The sequence below is a fragment of the Pseudopodoces humilis genome, chromosome 21 (assembly GCF_049639895.1).
Source record: "Pseudopodoces humilis isolate 2021_Gansu_Grassland_sample_001 chromosome 21, ASM4963989v1, whole genome shotgun sequence".
Taxonomy (NCBI): Eukaryota; Metazoa; Chordata; class Aves; order Passeriformes; family Paridae; genus Pseudopodoces; species Pseudopodoces humilis.
In genome coordinates, this window is record NC_142220.1 from 10,905,304 (window position 1) to 10,925,787 (window position 20,484).

The 20,484-nt window shown below is 55.2% G+C and overlaps 1 protein-coding gene across 10 annotated transcripts in view; it reads left to right on the forward strand.

The window, feature by feature from the left end:
• The window catches only part of PIK3R5 (phosphoinositide-3-kinase regulatory subunit 5), a 38,916-nt gene continuing 18,432 nt past the window's right edge, over positions 1-20,484 (forward strand). For 2 of the 10 annotated variants that reach the window (XM_014259675.2, XM_014259679.2), the window contains exon 1: positions 1-124. The gene's annotated coding sequence lies outside the window, so the exon portion shown is untranslated. Of the gene's footprint in view, positions 125-1,473; positions 1,558-11,568; positions 11,756-13,660; positions 13,937-15,175; positions 15,299-15,386; positions 15,502-16,199; positions 16,341-20,484 lie in introns of those variants that run through there. The other 8 variants (XM_088065371.1, XM_014259677.2, XM_088065370.1 and 5 more) reach the window with 8 other exon arrangements.

Here is a 20,484-nt window from a genome sequence, read left to right on the forward strand (position 1 = left end):
GCGGGGCGGACCCGCCGCCAGCACCGCCTGCCCTGGTGCCGCCCGGCGCGGAGCGGAGCCCGGCAAGAGCCCGGCGGGGCCGGCCGAGGATGGGCACGGAGCCCCGGCAGCAGCCGCCCCGCAGGTGGGACAGCCGGGGGGGGCCGTGCGACCGGGACGGGGGGAAACACCGAGCCCGGGGCGTCCCTGTGACCGGGACGGGGGAGAAACACCGAGCACGGGGTGTCCCTGTGACCGGGACGGGGGAGAAACACCGAGCACGGGGTGTCCCTGTGACCGGGACGGGGAGGTCGTGCACACACCGAGCCCGGGGTGACCCGGGCGGGGGCTCCGTACACCCTGTGCCTGAGCAGGAAGAGCTCCCTCCCGGGGTGTCCGTGAAAGCCGTGGGATGGCGCGTTGGTGCGCTGGGCACCGCCGTGCCCGGAGGGGCTGTGTGGTTTGCGGGGGGCTCGCTGTAAATGGGGTAACAGGAGGGGGACAGAGAGCGGTGTCGTGTGGTGGTCCCGTGTAACTGCGGGCTTCCTCTTAAGGGGGGTGTCACTACCTGGGGTGGGGGTTTCTCCCCTTGGAAGGGGCCCCCAGCGCCGCGTCTCCCTCGGGCTGCCCTTGCAGCCCGTGGCCGGGCGTGCCTGGCCAGGAGGAGCCGGTGTCACCCCGCGGGTGAGGACGGCTCGGCTGCTGTGACTCATTTCGGGACTCCGTGTTTGTTTTCCTCCGCGTGGCCCCACGGAGCTGCTGCTCAGGGCCAGGTGTGGGGCCCTGCCCGCCCCAAGGGACCACCGTGCCGTGGGGGGGTCCCCGGGAAATCCCACCCGGAGGTTGGGCGGTGACTTACCCCGGTCACTGCGACAGGAGCCCTTCCCTGAAGGGACCTAAAGGTCACCAGCCGCCTGCTGCTCCCTCGGCTGGGTGTCCGAGGGGCTGAGGTGCAGCCCCAGGGAAGGCTCTGCTTTGGCAACAGGATGTAGTTTGGGATGTGACAAGCTCAGCAGCGTCACCCCTCCGGCACCGGGGGCTGGACACGCGGCAGTCCCGTGCTGCCTCTTGCAGCAGCCCGTGCTGGTTGTTGTGCCAGCCGAGGAGCATCTTCCATCAGGTGCTTCTGTGGCCTCCCGGTGTCACCGGTGTCACCCAGTGAGCCCAGCCCGGCCTCGGGTCCCGCTCCCTCCTGCGCCGGCGTCGCCCAGGGGATGCCGAGCTGCCTTGGAGGTGCGAGCCCTGAGGGAGGAAAAGGCTCTGCTGATTCAAATCACTAACGAAAGCGGGAGAAAAGAGCTTTCAGCCCTTTGTTTTCATGTTTGTGACAATGTGGCTGCTGTCACCCAGCACCCGCTAGCTTCAACAAGGGCTGGTTTCGGGGCTGTGCTGCTCCCAGTGCAGTGAAACTGCTCAGGCAGCTGCAGGCTGGTGCTGCTCCTGCTGCTTGCCCTGATGATGAACAGCTGCAATTTATTTTGTTTTCCCATTTAGGTCAATTTTCTAAATCTCGGTCCTCTGCAAACTCCAGGGATTATGCAGGATGTCAAGGCTTTCATTTTCCTGGCTGTCAGAAAGGTCTGTTGATTTGGTGTTTGGGGTTTTTTTCTCTTGTTCAAAGCACAAACTTGGATGGAGTTGCGAAGCATTTCCGAAACCTGGTTTCAAAGCGGTTTGGAGCTATGGGTTGCTCAGATTAGAGCTCAAATATAGAAAGGTGAGAAGATAAGGAGCCAGAGCCCGGCTGTGATGGTTGCAGTGGTTCTGTCCCTCAGCCACGGTAACTGCGTGAGGCTGGAGGGCCCAGGTGATGCTGGGGGTGCTCCACAGCTTTCTGAAGGAAGCAGCTGGGCAGAGCCAGTAGGAGCTGGGATGTGAGCGTGGGCCAAGGCCAGCTGCAGCCTTGCCATGTGGTCCCGCTGAACTGAAGCGGGGAGAGCTCAGTGCTCTGCCTTCTCTGGCTCTGTGTGGCCACCCCTGCCCTGCTCACGACGGTTCTGCAGCCTGCTCAGGGCAGAGGAAAGGGTGTGAGACGTGTTGGAGGTGCTTCTTCAGAAGGAGAAGGTGGAGTGCTGGTGTTGGTTGGCTGAGGGGCAGCCCCACGTCTCTGGGCTCTAGGGTGGTGCCACTGGCTTTTCCCTCCTCCCCATGGAGATCAGGGCATCCAGCTGGGACAGAAACCAAAACTGACCCCGTGTGCCTTTTTGCTGAAGGTGAAAATGAAGATGTGGGTTTTGCACTGAGAAAGAAGAACTGAGAGCAGTGGCAAGTGCTGGCAGAGCGGAGCAGTGACTGCTCCAGCAGGATGAGCTGCTCTGGTAGGGCTGCCCGTGCTGCAGCAGTCCCAGGGCTGAGGGATGCTAAAATCAGTGCTCTGCTTCTGCTAGGGACCAGGGACACCCCAGCGTGGCATAGGGACCTTGCCATACTGCAGCTCACCCTGGAGTAGTTTCAACTTCTCGTTTTTGGGTGCCTGCTGAGCATGGCAGGGCTGCCCAATTTTGCATTACTCCTCTGCAAGTGGAAAATTGTGCCTGAGGGTGTCAGGGGAAAGTGATCCGGTGAGTGCTCCAGGTGGTTTTCAGCAGTGAGAGGCTTCTTTTGTGTCTAAACTCTGCTCCCAGCAGCGGTTTGAACTTCCAGGTGAGAGGGTGGGGAGGGAAGATGAGGTTTTTATGGAAGCTCTATCCCCCAAATCCCTGGGTTTTGCAGGGCTGCCGTCATTACAGCTCTGTGCTTTGCTGGTTCGGGCTGGAAATGTCACTGCTTGGAGGAAAACGGGAGCTGTGGATGCAATCCAGGCTCTGCAGCTGCAGCTCCTTCCCTCCTGTCTCCTTTGCTTTCGCTTCCCTCAGAGGCTCAGGACTCCCCATCCTTGTCCCGTCTCTCAGGTCCGGTGTGAGGACAGGGTCCCACCCATCCAAAGCCATCACCGAGGGCTCCAGGTGACCCACCCAGGGCTGTTTGGTGACGGGGGTGTGATCCAAGGATATTCCCGAGGATCCGGAGGGGCGGACAGGACCCGTCACCAGCTCTCCCCGCTGGCACCGAGCCCCGTCCGCGGCCTCGTGGGTGGGAGCCCGGGGAGCGGCCGCAGCTCCCGAGCGCCTTTCCCAGCACGGTGACCAAACCCCGCCGTTCCCGTCCTTCTGATCCGTCTTTGGCCGCCAATTAGCACGATGTGAGAACTTGTCTCCCTGCTGACGCGCCCGTGTGACTCCTCAGATGCTTTAATTGCGGTGTTTTCGGCGGCCGGGTGCAATGAAATGGTAATTGTTGTGATTGTGTGCCGGGCGGGAACTGAGAGATGCAGCTCTTTGGCGAAGCCTAATTAGGAAATAGGGACACTGTTGGGAATGGCTCTGCGATGTGATTTTCCTAATGAAAGCCGCTGAATAGGCAGCCTTGTAATGAAGAACAGCCTAGCAAGGGCACTTCCAATTGCTCTTCTCTAGTGTTAATTTTGTATTTCCTCCCCATTGTTTCTAATACCCTCTTGGAAAAGCTTGAAGATAAAATGCTTTATTTCCTTGCGCCTCGTATCCTGTTTGGCAAGCGGCGATTGGAGCATGTGCATCTGGAATACATGAGAGGCCAGGCAGGAGCTCCTTCAGACTTGTCCATCTCTGATTTCAAGCTCTGCAACTGGAAAAAAAACCCAAAAAACCAAAAAAAACCCCAAGAAAATAAAGCAACTTCAGCTTGCGGCTGCTGGGTTCCCTGGCGCAGCAGGAATTCCTGGCTGGGATGGCAGATGTGCGGCTGGAGCAGAGCGATGCTCCGGGACCGTGGTGCCGGCGTTTAGAGCCCGAGGCCGGGCTGGTTTCTCCTCAGCTGGTCGAACCTACAGCGGCTGAGAGCTCACCCAGATTCAGTTCCTGGCTTGGTAAAGCCGAGCCTGGAGGCCGGAGCTGCCGGGGCAGCTGTGGCTCAGCGCTCGCAGCTGGGCTGCGCTTCCCGGAACGGGGCTGGAAGGTCGGGGTGCCCGGGCACGGCTCCGGGGCTGCCGCCGCACCTGTGCCCACCTGGGAGAAGGTTCTGGCCCGCAGATGTGAGCGTGAGCCGCTGGCTGAGTTAAACCGGGAATAGCAAAGCGCTCCCTGGCTGCGTGGGGCGGTGCCCGTGGCGCTGTGACAATTATCAGTGACAATTAATTAACAGTGACAATTATCAATGGCAATTACCAGTGATAATTATCAATGACTGGGTGCTGCAGGGGCTCTGTTTCTATTTGTAAGAGAGTTGGGGCTGGGCCTTGGCTTCCCCTCAAATGCTGTTTTTCATTGCTCGAAATCCTCACAGTGCCTGGGCTGAGAGCAGCTTGGGCACTCCCCAAACGCTGCCGGTGCTTGTTTTGGGGTGGGTTGAAGCAGAAGTGAGCAGAGCTGGCATGAGCAGCCCATGTGCTGGGGCTGCAGGGCACAGGGCCCGTGTCACGCTGCTCGCGGCTGCTGTGTCTGAGCAGGAAGGGCTCAGCTTCACTCTCATCTTGTGACTGCCCTAAGCAGCTGCCGGGGGCGGAATTTGCCACTACTGGATCCTGTGATGGAGGGTTTGTGTGTTCTGAACTCCGGGGTGTTTTCACTCCCGTGTTCACCGGTTCCAGTGCAGGGCTGTGTGGATGGGGCACGGCTGCTGTGTGCACGCTTTGGGAAAGGCTGCCCTGAGCCTGCAGAAGTGTTTTTCATCCCTTCCACAAAGGCCCATTCTTTGTTGTCTCAAATTAGGATGAAACACTTCCCCTTTCAGCTGCTTCCCCCCTCGCTCTCTGTCTATTTAAACCCTTCAGCCCAGAGGCTTCTCGGCAAACAAGCTCCCATCCTTTCAGGTGGCATTTCCCTTTTCTCATTGTTCCTGGCAGTCTGTACACGTGAAACTCTGCTAATGTTTCTTCATTCTCGGTGTCTTTGTGTTGATAAAGCTCATAAATGGGTACACACGAGTGTGCAGCTGCCTGGGGGAGTCACAGCATCTCTCAGGTGTGGAGGCTTTGCAGTGGGAATGAGGGAATTCCAGCCTGGGAGAGACCTCTGCTGCTCCTCATCCAGCTGTGGCGATCCTGCCTGAGGCATCAGTTAGCTGGGTTGCAATCAAAGCTGTCAATGTTTCCCAAGGGGTGATCATTAATTGGGGATTGTCCCCAGGCTGAAGAGCTGGAGGCTCTTCAGAGCTGGATTGCTCTCAGTGTCACTTTTGGCTGTGGCCGTCACCTTCAGATCCAGTCCCTGAGCTGGGGAGAGGGGACGGAGAGTCATGGACGGGTTCTTCACGTGGAGAAGGGGGCACCTCTTGCCTTGTGCTCTCCATGGATTTTTGGGCTGCCAGGGATGTAGCTCTGGCTGTACAAGGCCAGCTCAAGGGGTGGTCCAGCTCAGGGCCCTGCCCTCAGGCAAGGACAGCCCAGGGGCTTGGACCGCCTTACTGTGGTGGGACTGCCCCAGCCTCCCCAGTGCCAGCACCTTCCCTTTGTGCTGCCTGTCCCGCTTCACCTCTGCAGGCCCGGCACGCCTGGGACACGGGAATGGCCTCCAGCACTGAGCCTGCTGCTTCCCAGAGGGGAACATGGCCTTTGGAAAGGTTTCAGGCTCTGGGCTCATTGTTCTCCCTCACAAAGAAGTGTGGATGCTGCCGTGGCTGTTTGAGGGTGCTCAGGGGATGAAGCCTGCTGGGCCTGGCCATGCCCTCTCCTTGGGCTGTCCCTTGGAGACTTCCCTTCTTCCCCACACTGTGATGGGGATGCTGTGGCTGTGCCACTCCACGTGGGGCTTGCACCCTCCTATCAGGCTTGGGAATCCCAGCCTTGTCCTGAGGGTGATGGGGACTGCTGAAAACATCCCTGCCATCCTCTGTCCTTTGTGGCGCTGCAGCCAGAGGTGCTGGGAGCAGGCTGAAGGGTTTGGGCAACCAAGCCAGGGACTGAAAAGGCTCCTGGGTTCCCAGCAGGGCCTCCACAATGGCAGGAAGCAACTTCTAAAGCTTCCTTTGGATACACAGGGCCTTGGGGGAAAGATTTACTTGCTTGTTTATGCTGGAAGTTAATCTGTTTAGTGGGTTTGGCATTAGAGCTCACAAAAAGCCCTCAGAAATGGTCACGCTGCTTGTTTGTAGGGCTTTGTCTCTCACTTACTTTGTTTCACAGCTGGAGGAGTTAAGCAGAGACAGAGCCAATTGAAATCTCACGTGTAAACTTGTTTTCCCAAACAGCCAGAAGGAATTAGGATCAACTCTCCCCTCCTGCATCATGAGGGAGCTGCAAGGGGAAGGCAGTGGGGCAGGGATTGGGGTCCCCTCTGGGAGGGACCCTTGTGCCACCTTGCTGGGATGGTTCCTGCCCCTCTTCAGGCTGGGAGATGTTTTTTCAACAGAAAAAACCCAACAGTCCCAACCCAGCACCCCTCCCTATGAGCCAGACTAGCGGAGGAAGGAGTCATAGGACATTTGTGGGGTGCAGGAAATCTTGGGGAGGGTTTGGAGAGGCGCAGGAAAGCGCTGGCTCAGTGGAATGCAGAGTGGGTGATGAGAAGCTTTCCTGCTGTCGCAGTATTGGGGTTTCCCTTTGCTCGATGCTGCCCCAAACGTGACAGTGCCACCCACACGTGACCTGCACGGGAGCAGGGATTTTCCCCAGGGCCCCTCGTACAGGGCAGCTGCTGTAGCAAACGTGGCACAGGGACCGTGCCTGCAGCGGGAGGTGCTGGGTGCCCTCCTGACCCAAACCCTTCCTTGGAGCATCTTCAGCTGCCAGGAGTTGATGGGAGGAGCTCAGTACTGAGTCTGTGTGGGCATGGACCCCAGGCCCAGGTGTCCCACCGGCTTTTGGGAGGCTCTCCTGCTGAGCATGGAAACAGCTCAAAATGGACTTTCACCCTGGGTGAGTGACCACAGACCCCCCCTCCCAGCAGGGACATCCCCTTGTGCCCTGTCCCTGGGGAGTGTTGGGAGGAATCACTGGGCACTGCTGTGTCCTTCACTTCCTTCTCAGCAGGAACAGCTTGGGCTGCTGCTGTACTTTGGGAAACACCATTTTTTCCCCTCTAAATTATGTGCTTCCTGAATTTTTTGTTTTCCCCCACCCCTTCTCTCTGGTGACACACAGGAACTTCTGTGCTGAACTTCCACCATCCCCAGAGAGGAGCCCTGGGGCTTCCCCCACACCCTGCTGGTGACACTCTGCTCCTGTCAGGCTGTGACCACAACACAGCTGTCCCCAGTCTAAATCCTCGTGGGATTTCACTTGGAGCCAGGAATTGCCTGTGATGCTGGGCAGAACTTCAGCCTTCACTGTGGTGACAATGACTGGTAGAGGCCAAAATTAACTCTTGCATCATGTGGCCAGGGGTTTTCAGAATTGCTGCCAGGAACAAGAGCATTTCCTCTCTGAAAACTGAGCTATAAAACTGGGTTGCTCTTACTCACATCAAATCTGTGTCATTTCTGTTGGCCTTGGGGTTTTTGAGGAGGAAAATAGAGACTGCTCTCGCCCTGGCTGAGTTTTGCCAAATTTACAGAGCCCAGTGAGGGTGGGCAGACCTTGGCACAGGGTGCCTGGATCCCTGGAAGTACCCAAGGCCCTGGAGCAGGTGTCTGATCAGAAATCTAATGATGAGAAGTTCATCACCAGGATGACAAGAGAGGATGATGGTTTCATCCCGAAATCACTCAAATTATGTTGTGTTTGGGTTTTGTCTGTTTTAGGGGCAGCTCTGCCTAACTTTTCTTTGTAAAAAAGTGATTGAAAAAGGAGTTGACTTGAGAGGAGAGGCAGTGACTGCAGCTCTCAGCCAAGATCCTCTGTGGGCACTCGGGTGCTGGAGCCTTGCCCGTTCCTCTGCCTCCAAATCCCACTTGAACACAACTGCTGAGCTCCCTGGAGCTGGTCCTGAAGGAGCCTTGGCAGGGTGGGTGGGAGGTGAATCTCCCTCCAGGAGGGCTGGGAGGTGCTTGGTTAGAGGCACAGGGAGTTTTTGAATAAGCTCAGGTGTGGTTTTGTGCCTGGTCCTGCCAGAGCTGATGGGAATTTTGCTCTTGGCTGAAGAGCCAATGCAACCTGGCTGTGGAAATGAGACCTGTGCTGCCCTGACCCACACATTCCAGGCTGTTGATGTCCCTGGCTGTTTGTTGCCACCCCTCAGGTGCTCCAAATGACTAAATAATGATGCCTTTATTTTCTCTAATTTGTGTTTTCTTCATTATCAGCTCTCTATTTCACTCATCAGTGAAATACCTGCCAAAACTTGACCTCAGGAAGGTTTAAAGTGCACACTCCACCTTCAAAGGTGGGAATCACTTGGAGCAGAGGTTTTTAGAGTGGTGATTGTTGGAAGGCTGGTCATTCTGACCTGTGGCACTCAGATTTTGCACCTGGCTTCCTGGAGGTGGAATTCTAGTAAGGAATCCTGAGGGTCCTCAGCAGACAAAATCACCTGTACAAATGCTGGGCTCCACTTTTGTTTGATATGAACTGGATTTGGGCATGAAAGCAGTAAAACCCAAACTAAGCCTGGCTGCAATTTCCATGTTCCCATAATTGCATTATCTGAGCTTCTTATGGGCTTTGAAACATTTGGTTGTGCAACTGCTGGCAAAGAAAGGAAGTGTGATTATTCCTGTTGTGCAGGTGGGAAGCAGCTCAGGAGAATAAGGATGGGAGCTGTCTTGCTTGGGGATAGCCTAAAAGGCCTAAAGATTCCACTTAGACTGCCCTGAAGAGGAATTCCAGCTGGCTGGGGTGAGCTGCCCTCCACAGCAGGTGCTCTGTGTCTGGAGATGTTAATTTGTTTGATCACCTCAGTTTTGCATAGGTAAAGTTGGAGGCAATGATTCCTGTCCCTGGACAGACCTGGAGCCAGCATGGAGCTCCCCAGCAGAGGGAGGAGCTGATGGGGTGCTCCAAGGCCACTGCATGAGTTATTGGTTTTCCCCCTTGCTCCAACTCCATCATTTCTTGGGGCTTAGGATGATAACCCTGAGGTTTCTGGCCTTGCTGACGTTGCAAGGAACGGGACACCAGGAGTGCTGCTGTGCCTCGTGTGCTGTTGGCTGGGCAGAAGTTCACAAAGATGACAGGGTCCCTTCCAACCCAAAGCACGCTATCCACAAACTCCTTAGGGAGCACAGTGCCCCTGACCACCCACAGCCAGCCCTGGACGGCTGAATTCAACTGAATCCTTGTCAAGATCAGTATTTTGTAGGCCAGCAGTGGCAGTTTCCTTCTTTAGCTGGTGGTGAGCCTCGACTTGACCCCTGCAGTGGTTTCTCCCTCTCTGAGCAGCCGTGCTTTGGGGAGTTTTTGGAGGGGAACTGGGTTTTCCTGCTGAATCCCCTCCTGTGGTGGGGCTGTGGTGCTCAGCAATGATGGAACCTGAGCTGCTTCTCTGGGGCCGTTGCTCTGGGCTGCAGCTCCTTGTGCTCTGCTGCAGTGGGAGCTGTGGGAAGCCACGTCCCAGCCTGACCTGCCTGACACCTCCTTGCCGGTAATTTGTACCCAATGGGACAGGAGAGGCTGGCCAGGGCATGAACTACCTCAGGAGAGACCTAAATGGCTCAGGAAGGTGAATCTGCCTGTCCATGTGGCCTACAAACTTAAAACTCTCTCTGATCTTATCAGACATTTCACACAGGCAACTCCATCCCTCAGATTCAGGTTGCCCCATCTGAAAGGCTGAGGCTGCATTGTTTGTGAGGAGAATAAATGGCCACTGATACCAAATGCAGCCAAGTTTTCTTTGTGGTTTATCCCAGAAGAGCAAATATTCACCATCCCTTATTTCTTCCCTCTGGCTCTGCCCCAGACTATCAGGCCTTGAGTTTCCTTCTCCACCTGCCTGTAGAGCCCCCAGTGAGCTCTGCTGTCTCTGAGGACTTGGTCCAGCTGAGAAAGTCAATTTTCCTCATTTTTCAGGGAGGATGGAAGCCCTTGGAGGTGGCAGATCTGTTCCCTCAGTAATTCCCAACGAGGTATGAATTCTGAGTGTTGTGGTCTGACCTGGTGTCTGTTGGCATGCTCTTCCTGCTAATTAATGCACTGTAATTCCAGTGCTCATGGAAATTCCCTCTGAAAATACCTCGAGGTGCCTCTCTGGCTACAGAAGGAACTTGTGAATAGTGAATGTGTTAAGGGCTGAGCCACTTTTAGGTATGCTGGAGAGAGCTTCAGGTAATGGGGCTTAAACCCCTTGGGGAAGGGAGGCAGGAGATCTTTCACTAAATGGGGATGAATTTCCATTGTAGCAGCAGAAATCCAGGCTTTGATGGCTGCAAGGAAAGGAGTGATCCATGAGTCTGCCATCCAGAGCCCTCATGCTGAGCAAATGGAGCAAACTCTGGTGATGGGTGGTGGGAAGAGCCTTTCCTTCGGTTCTTGGCAGCAGCTGGTCAGGATGGTGCTGTTCTTTCAGCATCCAGGTGGGAAGATCCAGCTCCATGAACACACAGGGAGGAGTGGATCTCTTGGCTCTGGCTCTGCTCCTGACCAGCACCCAGGATTGCCTGAGCCCAGCTTACCCACGTGTGCCATGGTTTAGGGGAGCTCAGAGTCCTTGCTGGGCCCTGGAGCTGCTTTCCTGTGCCTTGGTGCCCAGCCCTCCCTGGCCACGTGCCCTGCTGGGGTATCTGACAGCCTGGAGAGTGCCAGGGACAGCCTGGTTATTTCTGCCCACACCATTTGTGTGTGGGCTTTATTTCTGTATTTTCTTGCTCACGACTGTTGAGGTTCCTGGAACTGCTTGCCCCAAGGCAGGGCCCTCTGCAGTGCCAGCCCCATTGCGCAGCATGGCCAGAGCTGCTGCCCTCGGATGTGGCAGGAGCCTGAAATCCTCCTCCAGAATAGGAAAGGGTGCCACAACTTCCCCCTGGCTCAGAGCACTTCTCCTTTTGGCACAGCACGTGGAAGGTGGGGGAAGAGGATCTCTGAAATTGCGGAAGTGTGGGTTGCTCTTGGAAACTGTGTCCCTGGGGAGGGGGATCTGCGTGGGGATGGATTCAGATCCCGGCCTGGGGCTTCCTCCTCAGCTGGGAAGTCTTAGAATGTCAGGAGAGCCAGAGGATGGGGGGCTGCTCCTGCTTTTCCACCCTTGGGAACCACCATCCCGTGTCCTTGCTTGCCTATGGGCTGGTTTGGATCTCATGGAGTGCTGCTGATTTCCACAGGAGAATTCCCACTTCGAGGTGATTCTCTTGTGGTGCTTGGGAGGGAGAGCCCTTGGCCGGGCCACGCTCATGGGGATGCTCTTGGCTCTTCCCACTGAGGCTGCTGGGCTTTTGGCTGGGATTTTCTTTGACCTAATTTGATTACCAAGCCCTGAGTGCTCAGCACTAGGGCAAAACATCCCAGGGTGAGTAGTTTATGCAAAAAAACCCAGAGCCAGTGTGTTTCCAGAGACACAAAGGACTTTCCAAGGTCACACCACAGATTCTGAGCCTCCCTGAGCAACTCCCCAGGGCAGCTGAGGAGGGAGAGGAGGAGTTGGACCCGTGGGGGAGAGCAGCAGCGGTTTGAGATGTGCTGTGGATGGAGGTGACTGGGGGAGGTCACCTTGTCCCTATGGGCTCTGGGGTCCCACGGCAGCCTGCTGTGTTCTCCAGCTGTTCTGAGATGCTGGGAGGGGCTGCAGGGAAAGCTGGGAGCCTGTGAGGAGAGGAGGTGCCAGCACAGGGAAGTGTCTGTGAGGGCTGGCAGCAGGCAAGGGCAGAGTGGAGCTGTCCTGAGTGGCACAAGAGCTGCTACAGCTGCTCTGTGCTCTCCCCACATCTCCAGGGAGTGGCCCTGACACCTTGGGTGAGTTTCCTTTTCTCAGCTTTTCTCAACCCTTTCTCCTGCCAGCGGCACGGTTGAGCAGCAGATCCATGTCTGGGGCCAGAGCCATGAGGACATCTTTGGATGGGATGGGATGAAGGAGTGTGGTCAGCAGCAGCAAGGGACAGACATTGGATCCCTTTGATGCAGATTAACCCCAAATCTCCTGGTCCTGTGTGGGCCCCTCAGAGCTGAGTCCTTCTCTGCCAGGTGCTGCCTCGTTCTGGGGCTGAGGAGCTCTTCCAGCTTGGGGGTATCCCAATGTTTCAAAGAGTTTGTTGGTTTCTTCCCTCCCCCAGCTTGATCTGTAATGGCCGTGCTTGGGATCAGCACTTTGAAGCCTTAATTGCAATTATGAATCTTCCTCTGTTCCCAGGTCTCCCCTAATTGGCTTCCTGTGCGAACTTCCAGAGCTGGTAAAAACAAAACTGCTGTTTTTGTGAGGGAGCTGCTGGCGTGGGACTCCCGAGCCCAAATAAAGCCGAGCTCAGCCGGGCCCTGCGTGCTGCTGTGCCCAGATGCTCACAAGGGTGGCATTATATCAAACCTAAGCTGATTTACATGCTTGCACTTGCAAAGTGCTAATCTAGTGGGATTTTTTTTTTTCTTTCCCCCTCCTCTCCTTTTCTTTTCAGCCCCCTCTAATCTCCTGCTTTCCCTGCCAGGTTCCCAGCTCCTTTGGCTGGAATAGGCTCCAGCTAAATCCTTTATCTGTCTGTTTGGCAGCCCTGGGTGCAGTAGTTAGCAAACGAGTGACACTTTTCCTGGCTCATTAATTAGATTTACTGAGCTGAGTGCTTGCTGCAGCAGCAAGAGTCTAGGCAAGGCAGTTCTGTATTTTGTTTCTTAGAAATTTGGGGTTTAAAAAAATAAAAACAACCCAGTTCCAAGGCAGTTCTGGTCCCAGTGGTCAAATCCACAGCTCCCCCGCTTGCAGTGCTGCTGGGAACATGTGGTTTTCTCATGTGTAGCTTTATTTCTGCAATTTGCTGCTGCATGGGCAGTTCTGGCTGTGTGTCATTGTTTTGCTGCTCGAGTTTGAGGATGGTGCCTGGGTACCGTGCTGGGTGCAGGATATCTTGGTTAAGGCAAGTGGTTCTTGTGGGTTAGAAATAACCTCGGTGAAGTATGAGGATGTTTTTATGCATTATAAAAATGCTTTCTTGGCATGACCTGCTCTGCCAGCTTTGCCTTTTGCCAGGTTTATGAGATTGGGAAGGTTACAATAGGAGATAAAAGTGAGAGGATGAAGGAAAATTCTGGTTCATCTTTACCTGCCACTGCTTTGCAGCTGAGGGACTGTGCTGAGCAGGAGCCTCTGCAGCCCCTGTTGGAGAGGAAACTGAGACACAGAGAGGTCTCACTGAATGCTGGGCTTTGATTGTGCACTTGTGGTTCCCTCTTGGGAGCACTGGGCAGCACCAGCTTGTGTTGTCTCGGTGTAGGGGCTGAGCAGTCCAGGAGGGTGGCCAGTGCTGGGGCCTTGTCACCCCTTGGGCACTGGGACATGCTGGAGGATGCTCCCAGTGCTGCCGAGTTACAGATCCACCTGGGGGAGGGAAAAAACCCAACAAACTCTGTGAAACACAGAGCTTTAGGATAACCCCTCAAGCTGGAGGAGCTCCTCATCCCCGGAACACCACGGGCAAGTCACTGATTCCACTTTTCCATGTTTATGCACAAACAAAGCTGCTCAAGCGCTGCCCGGCAGGGTGTGCGGGACAGAGCCGCTGCGGTTCCTGGAAGGAGTTTTGGAGCTGGGGGAGGAGAGCAGAAATATCTGCGAGGTGTCTCAGAGCTGTGACCGAGAGCGCTCTGGGCTGTACCCACGCAGGAGCCGCGCTCCCCGAGCAGCAGCGAGCGTTCATCCACCGCGCATTGCCGCTAACTGGCTGCCCTGATAGCACGGGGGCCAGGCCGGCTAATTAGCCGGGTCTTTACACCTCCCCTGCTAATTGGAAGAGTGCAGCGTATTCCCAGAGGGAGCTGGACTTGCCGGGAGGTGACCCCTGTCAGCTCGCAGAGCCTTTGATCCGTGCTGGGGGCGAGCCGGGAGCTGCAGCTGGGAGCCACCAGCCTGGACTCCGGCAGAATAACCTCAGCTATTCTGGGTTCACGTTCTGAAGTTAAAAAGCACAGAAATAACGTGAGGTCTCCCCGGAGGTAAGTGAGATGGGGAATGAGTTGCTGCCAGCCCGGGAATGCTGAGGTGGGAAGCGTGGATGTGCCTTGAGCCTCCCTCTGTGCTGAGACAGTGACCTCGCTTTGCCCAAGCTGTTTCTATTTTAAAAAAATTCAATGTTGAAAAACCTCCCAGAACTGGTCCCGAGTGCTCAGCTGAATCCAGGTGTGAGCTGAGCTGTGAGTGCTGCAGGTTAAAATAGAAAAGGTGGAAAAGCTGAGACAAGCACAGGATAACTCTGGTGACTGGATTTTATAGCAGCTCTGAGGGGGAAATGCTCAGGGTTTAAGGTGCCCTTGGGATCCTGGTGGCTCATCTCCAGCAGGGACAACCCAGAGCACCTCTGGAATATCCCTAGGGAAGAGACTTCAGCCCCTGCCTGGGCTCTGCTCAGGGCACTGTCCAGGGCAGGAATTCTGCTCCTGTGCAGGGGCAGCTGCAGGGAAGTTCCCCACTCTGATCCAGGTGTTTCACCTGCCCTTACACAGGGTTAATGCTTTGTCCCTGATCCCAGGAAGCCACGAGTGTTTCTACAGGGAGTGGAAATGAGTGGCAGTGACTGGGAGTTCTGGAGACACAGGAGTACAGTTAGAGCTCCAGATTTCAGATGTCTCAGGGATGCTGCAGAAGGGCAAACCAGCACAGGAATGTCCTTGGGGGCAGGTTCCCACCTGGGCACCACTTCTCCCAGCAACAGCTGGTCCCAGGGAGAGTTGGCCTGCTGGGGGCTTGCTCTTTGCCATGTGAGTCTAAACTGGTGTGTGGAGCAAAATGTCTCCTTTGATCACAAGTGAGAAGTTTCATATTTTTTTTGGCTTGATTTTTGCTTTTTGAATCACAGTCAGATGAGGACAAACTGTTTTGAAATGATGAGTTGCAAGGTTATGTTCTGACTCCTTGAGGGTCTCCACATCTCTCCTTGTGTACCCTCCAGGCAGATTAATTCTTTTGACATCCTCTCCATTCACTGAGGAATTCCTTCACCTCAAAACAGTTTCTGGGATTATTTTGTTCCTTTTGCTGAGTCTCTTGCAGTCCTGGTTCTGCTTCTCCTGTGATTCAGTTTGCTGCTTTGGTTGCACACCCTTGGGATGACTCAATCCCAAATTTCAGGTCAAGCATCTCCGTTATCACCAAGGCTGCTCCTGAGGCCTCCTCCTGTGCTGACCTGCAGGAAGGATGTGGCAAAGGTGTCTCCTTGGCAGCAGGTTCATGATGCTGGGAGCCCCCACAGGCTTGTTTCACCCTGGGAGTGGTGTGAGCCCTGTTCCTGATGCTCCAGCAACATCTCTGGGATTTCATCAGCTCGAGGATGGCACATCCCAGAGCAAAGGGCAGCTGAGGTAGGCAGTGCTGGGACCCTGCTCCTGATATTTTTGATTTTTTTCCTTTCTTTCAGTGGAGCCTTTGTCTCCAAATCCCCCAAACAAAGGCAGTTACTCTCTGGAGCTGTTGCTGTTTATTTGCACCTCTTGGGTTTATTTTTTTGGCGTTGACAGACCCTTCACCTCCCAAGCCCAGCCTTGAGCTCTGGCTGCTAACGCAGGTAATCTTGGGGCTGGAATTTGGGAGATCCCATTTAATAACTCCCCTTTGCAGTGACACCAAAGGTTTGGCTGGAGGGCTTTGAGTGGGGCTGACTCGTCTTGGGCTTTTCTGAGCCTGCTGTGGGTTTTCTGCTCTGATCCCAAGGCTGGGCTCTGTGGGGAGAGGCTGGGGTGATAAAACCACTGCTGATGGCTCGGGCTCTGAGCCCTGGCAGCCTCTCCCCTCTGCAGCTCGGGCTGGTCCCACAGCAGGGTCACCCTGGCTGCAGGCAGGGGATTTGGGGTTTTTGGGTGGCGTTGCTTGGGGTTACACCGCGGTGCTGAGCGCTGCTGGTGTCACATGTGTGCGTCTCTGCTGTCCCCTGTCCCCTTCTCGCCCTGCCTGGGTCTCGCTGCCTCTCAGAGATTACTGGCTTCTCCCCTCCCTGAGAGACCTGAGCGAGAAAAGTCAGTCCTGCCTGGTCTGGGGTGAGACCATGTCTGGATTTGGGATTTCGCCCCTGCCTGGCACCCAGGGCACACAGCTCTCCCCACCTCCAGACTTCAGCTGGGTTTGATGCCTTTGGTGTGGGTTTGCTGGTTGGACACAACTGGTGACCAGAGGCTGCTCACCTCAGGCAGAGCGCTTCTCTTCCTTCTGCCTTTCCTAGCTGTTGTTTTTCCCTTGTTTGGGTGATGATCCATCCTTTGGTTGCAGATTGTTTTGAAGCTCTTTCCTAAGTTGGAGACCTTCCCCCTCTGACTGCAGATCTTTCTGCCACATCCTGGTGCTGTGTGGCTGTGGTCAGCCCAGCAGACAGAGCAGCAGCAGAACTGACCACACACGTGCAGTTCTTAGGTGAGGCTTCACTTCCCCACTGTCTGACAGGAATCTCTGTGCCCTGGCCATGGAAGGCACGGTTGTGCCTTCCCACAGAAGGTGCCTCCCCATCTGCTTATGGCAACGGGAATTGTGCGTTAGTTTGGGCTTCTTTGTGCAAAGCAGCCTCTGAGGGTGTAGATCTGTGCTGGCTCAGCCCTGCAGCCCTGAGCTGGCTGCTGCTGGGGTGTTGCCTTTGGTGCAGAGGGATAGGCAGGGCACAGTGCCCGTGGTGGGTGTCCCCCACAGGAGCTGAGCAGCAGGATGTGGCTCACAGAGCTGTGTGACTGTACTGCTGGCAGCTTGGATGAATCACAGGTTACCTTTCAGTTCCTAGGGCTGGGCTCATCACCCCTTCCAGCACTGCTGCCAAGGACACCCCCAGCCCCCCAGTGCCCACTGTGGGTGCCCAGCTGGCACAGGGGGAGCAGGCAGCCAGCCCTGAGTGTAAATCCTGGCTGCTGCTGTGCCCCTGTTGTGTCACGCTCTGTAAATGCTGTTTGATGCTCAGGGACTCCAAAAGCGCTTTGCACGTTCGCTGCTGTCCCTGCCCCATGGTGGGAGCCCCTCCTTCAGCCCAGTGCTCAGAGACAGCGAGAGCAGGGGGTGATCTCTGGCTCTGAGGGAGCTCTGCAGTTGTGGCTCTTTGAGAATTCTCCAATTCTAACTTTTTTTGGTGTAAATGAGGCTTTGCAGTTCAGAAAGGCTGCCTGGGTAGGGCTTGGTCCCTTTTTTCTCTCAAGGGAGCTGCCAGGTACCTCCTCTCTTCCCAAAACACCATTTCCCACTAGTAACTCAGGATTTAGCTTCCTCCTGTGAGCAATGGGATGTCCTGTGTCATTCCTGCCCCTCAGCACCGTTATCCTGCAGGCACAGGTTCTCTTGTTATTCCAGAATTCGATTTTCTTCTTGTGGCAGGAGTTTCATCTTCTGCTTTAAGATGAAATCACTGCCTAAACTGCTCTTTGGAAGAGATTCTCTGTGTTCCTCCTCTGCTGCCTCTTCCCTGTTTGCTCAGGGAGTGGGGGCTCCCTGGAGCAAGGGTTGGAGCCCAAGGAGTGAATGTCCTGTCCCTGCCATGGCTCGGTGTGTCCTCAGCGTCACAGCAGCCTCTGCCCCGCTCAGTGGGATGGGAACGCAGCCCTACAAGGAGTGGTTTGGAGGGCACAGCCTGCTCTGCAGGCACCCTGAGAGGATGTTTGTCAAACCAGCAGCCTCCTGGATCTCCTGCTACCCTGCCTTTGTGTGGTTTGAGCGAACATCTTATCGCACTCATCTCCACTCCGTGCAGAGCTCTCGCCTGCCTGATGAACACTGAGGCTGAAGCTTTTCTTGAAAATCGCAGCTTTCTCCCCGCACTGCCCCGTGTTCTACAAAGGCTTCCTCCAGCTGCTCCCTCCCTCGCTCTGGGTTTCTATCTTTGGCTCCTGCATGAGGTGGAGGGGAGGCAATAAAATCTTGCATACAAACAGCTGAAGCCAGGATTTTCCTCTGTAATCTAAGAAGAGCAGTTCCACGGGAGGAGCGGGCACCAGGCACGTGCTGCTGCCCTGCCTGGCATGGCTCCGTGCCCAGGGCACTGCTCCAAATCCAGCTCTCCCTCTGCAGTGAGGATGAATCTCCCAAAGCTCCTGTCCTGCCGCTTTGGAGGATGAACTGGAGGAGGCAGAAAGCTGAGGTGGAGCTCAGAGGAGTTTGACCTTTCTGGGGAGCTTGTGTCAGGATCTTACCTTGAAAAAATCTCTGGGTGGGGTCCCTTTGCTTTAAACCAAATTAAGTGATTTTCCTTTTGGTGCAGCATCAACCCAAGCTCCTGTTTCCTTCAGCCTCATCAGGCTTGTTCTGGTCCCCCCTGGGCCCAAAGCCCTCCAGCAGCATCAATCCAGGTGCTGAAGCACATCCTGGTACCAGCCCAGGCAAGGAATCTGTGTCCCTCCAGCTGCTGCCACTGTCCCCAGACCTGGGCAGAGCATTCAGAGCTGCTCCCGAGGCCCCAGGGCTTTGTTTTCCCTCTCTGTTTCCTCAGGATGCTCAGCCCCAGAACAATCCGGGCAGGAAAGGGCAAGAGTACCTGCGGGCTGTCCCCAGTGCTGGGGCAGCAGTGGCGCTTCCCTGCTGCAGGATTCCCTCTGGAAAGGTCTTTGTCAGGTGCTTTCCTCCCTCGGCGTCCCGAGGAGATGCTGCTGGGATTTGCCGTGGGAGGGGAGATCTCAGCTTGTTCTGTTCCTGCCTGGGACCTGACATTCCAGGTTTTGGAGCATTTGCTGCCTGGGGTGCTGGCTCCAGGAATTTGCTCTGCTGGGGGGGTTAGAGGCATCCTGCAAGGGGGGTCTGATCCTCTTCACACCTTCATTTTGGATCTTCGAGCTCTTCCCTCTGTTCTCATCTCCTGGGGGCTGTCCTGGGCTCTGCCTCTGCAGAAGGAGCTCAGAGAAGTCCTTTGAGTGTTGAAGATGGGACAGGCAAGGCAGCTCTGTGCCCTGTCCCAGCCGTGCCAGAGCTGCTGCTGCTGTCACCTTGGCTGCTGAGGGACCTCCTGCTCCTGGACATGAGTCCTGAGCAGCAGAAAAGCCCTGGAAGGGGAAGGTCCCAGGGCACTGAAGGCAAGTGGGGAAACCCCAGTGGGTCCCAGCTGAATGAAAAGTCCCTGCCAGGGAGCTGCAATTACCCAAGGGCTTCCCGTGACCTCAGGCTTCACAGCTCAGCAGGAAAAGACTTTGTTGCTAATTCTTTTTCATACTATTTAATATTTTTTTTTCTTTATTTCTTTATTTGATTTTTTTTTTTCCTTCAAGCAGGACATGGGAAAATCTAAAACCAGTGGTCAGCAAATTCCCACTTCCCACGAAGGGGGAAATGTTTACTGGTTTGGTGTTAATTAACAGAAATATTTGTCTGTTCACCTTTGTGGCCCACAGAGATGAATGAAGCCTCTAACTAAGCAGTCTTGGATGGAAATTCCCCAAGGATCTGGCACCCATGCAAGGACAATTTCACAAATAATCTTAGGATACTTCCCAAGCTGAGCTTTGGTGTGCTGGGCCTTTTCTCACTCACTTTAATCAGTGTATTTTTTTTTTTTTAGAAAATTATTATAAATTAATTATTATAAATTGCCCTTCCAGGCACTCACACCTTCAGAGGGGATGAATTCAACCTTGCCCTGAGCCCTGGCGCTGGGAATTGTTTGGCATCTGTTGAAAATGGGGCACAACCTTGAGGCAGATGGGTTTCTCTGAGAACTTGGGGCTCTCAAAGCCAGAGGCTGTCCCTGCTGTGTGGAGAGGGCTGTGCCATCCCTGGGGTGGTGTCATGTCGAGGTGCTCAACACCCTCATAAAAAGCAAAGCATTTTCCAAACCCTTGACCTCAGCTCTTGTTTTTCTTGGTGTTCTCAAGATGTTCAACAGGGCTCCTGAAAGTCAGATTATGCTCTCCAGAGCTGTCCCCTGCCCTGTCATCGTGCTCAGCGTGGGTGGCAAGGAGGAGGCATCAGAAAAGGTTGCAGAGTTTCTGCTGCCTTTCCCACGGAAAATGCTTCCATAAGCACTGCCCTGGCAGAGGAGGTTCAGGTTCATGTGTGGTCTGTGGCACAGCAGGGAAAACCACCCAAAGAGTGCATTCTGTGGTTTGAAGGTTATGGCAAAGTCTAGGGTGTATTTTATTTTAAATTCCCTGCCTGTTGTGTGCTAGGACATGAGGGAAGGGATAGTGGGGTTGCTGTGTGGTGCTCCCCTCGAGGACTGAGCTGTGTTTTGAGCCGGGTGTTGCAGAGGTGTCCGTGAGTCACTCTGGGCTCTCACTGCCCTTCTCCTGCCACAAGCATGACCGAGGTGCTGGGCTGTGATTTCCCCGTTCCTCCACGTGGTACCAGAGTGTTCCTCGGTGTTCCTTGCACCAGGCACAGATAAAAGTTCTGCTGCAGAGCCAGTTCCAGGCTTTGGCAGTGGCACACGAGAGGAGGAGCCTGGGTCGAAGGGGTGAAGCACAGGCTGGGCAGCTCAGCAGTGGTGCTCACGGTGTGCTTGCTCTCACCTTGGGGGAGCTGCTGGCTTCTCTCCAGTGCAGGGGCAGGGCTGGAGGTGGCTCCCTGTGCTCCCAGGGAGCTTCAGCAGCCAGGCACA